The following is a 2,283-nucleotide window of genomic DNA, read 5'->3' as shown; positions in this document are numbered from 1 at the left end:
AAAATGAGAAAATGCACATGACAGTCTGGATGTTTGACTTTTATTGAAAACTGGAAGGGCTGGCAGCCCTGGGGCAGTCTGCCTGCTCGGCCAGACCAGCCAGTGCAGAATCATGTTGCCACCACAGACAGGGCCCCTGCTTTCTAGTTTGCCACAGTCCCCACCACTCCCTATTGCTCATACCAGCTCTGGCCCTCATTTATCTCCTTGGCCTTTCTAGGTATTTGAGTTTTCAACTGTGCTATAAATAGACTCCTTCCACATTCACTGTTGCACAAAAATGGGGCTTGTAAAGGGCAAAGAGGCAAAGGACCTCTTTGACCTTAAAAAATATTTTTTTTTGTTTCAAAATTTAAATTTATATTTGTTACGAGATATAAAGCCATGATTCAAAATTCTAAGGATACAATAGAGCACACCGTGAAAGAAATTCCCTTCCACATGCCCTGTGTTACTGGGGGCACTGATCTTCCCAGTTCTCCTGTAGTTCTGTGTGGACACATTTCATGTCAAGTCAGACTAGCATAGTATGTATAGGTGATCAAGAAAAGTTCACCTTCATTGAATGTTAATTTTTTTTTAAAGATTTTATTTATTTATTTGACAGAGAGAGATCACAAGTAGGGAGAGAGGCAGGCAGAGAGAGAGGGAGAAGCAGGCTCCCCACCGAGCAGAGAGCCTGATGCAGGACTCGATCCCAGGACCCTGAGATCATGACCTGAGCCGAAGACAGAGGCTTTAACCCACTGAGCCACCCAGGCACCCCGAATGTTAATTTTTTTAATTAATTAATAAGTTAATTTTAAAGATTTCATTTATTCATTTGAGAGAGACAGAGACAGAGAGAGCACAAGCAGGGGGAGAGGCAGAGGAAGAGGGAGCAGCAGGTTCCCTGTTGAGCTGGGAGCCTGACATGGGGCTGGGTCCCAGGACCTGGAGATAATGACCTGAACTGAAGTCAGACCCCAACCATCTGAGGCATCCAGGTGCCCCTATTTATTTATTTTAAAAAACAATTTATTTATTTATTTGAGAGAGAGAGCACAAGCATGGGTGAGGGGCAGAGAAAGAGGGAAAAGCAGGATACCCACTGATCAGGGAGCCCCATCTGGGGCTCGATCCCAGGACCCTGGCATGATGACCTGAGCTGAAGGCAGATGCTTACCCAACTGAGCCACCCAGGTGCCCCTATTGAATGTTAATTTTAGAAAAAAAGATCAGGGGTGCCTGGGTGGCTCAGTGGGTTAAGCCTCTGCCTTCGGCTCGGGTTGTGGTCTCAGGGTCTTTGGATCGAGCCCTGTGTCTGGCACTCTGCTCAGTGGAGTGCCTGCTTCCCCCTCTCTCTCTGCCTGCCTCTCTGCCTACTTGTAATCTCTCTCTATGTCAAATAATAAATTAAGAAAAAAATCTTAAAAAAAAGAAAAAAATCAAGAAATACAAAAAGGAAAAAAAGGAAAAACCATTGGTGGCATTACTCATAGATAATCTTGTTAACATTTCGATGCATTCACATCCAGATTTTTCTTTAGCTTTTTTCCTTATATTTTATATTTTTATTTTTTAAAGATTTTATTTTGAAGTAATCTCCACACCCAACGTGGGGCTCGAGCCCATGACGTCGAGATCACGAGTTGCGCGCTCCACAGACTGAGCTGGTCAGGTGCCCTCAGGTTTTTCTTTACTGATAGAGAGTTTCAGTGGAGAGGGCATCCAAATGTAAATGAGTTTTTATAACCTGTTTTAAATAGATTTGGATATCTATGCCAATGATTATAATAAAACATTGTGCGGGGTGGAGGTGCCTGACTGGCTCAGTAGGTAGAGTGGGGGACACGTCATCTCTGGGTTGTGAGTTCGAATTCCACCTTGGGTCTGGACATTATTTAAAAACAAAATTAAGGGGCACCTGGGTGGCTCAGTTGTTAAGCGTCTGCCTTCAGCTCAGGTCATGATCTCAAGGTCCTGGGATCGAGCCCTGCATCGGGCTCCCTGCTCAGTGGGGAGCCTGCTTCTCTCTCTCCCTCTGCTGCTCTGCCCGCTTGTGTTCTCTCGCTCTCTCTGTCCCATAAATAAGTAAAAATCTTAAAAAAAAAAAAAAAGAAAACTGAAAAGAATTTGAGGGGTATATTATGATTTTTTTATTTTTATTTTTTTCTTTTTTTTTAAAAGATTTTATTTATTTATTTGATAGAGAGATCACAAGTAGGCAGAGAGGCAGGCAGAGAGAGAGGGGGAAGCAGGCTCCCCACTGGGCAGAGAGCCCGATGCGGGGCTCGATCCCAG

This window comes from Martes martes (assembly GCF_963455335.1).
Source record: "Martes martes genome assembly, chromosome: 10".
NCBI lineage: Eukaryota > Metazoa > Chordata > Mammalia > Carnivora > Mustelidae > Martes > Martes martes.
This window is presented reverse-complemented; position numbering follows the sequence as displayed.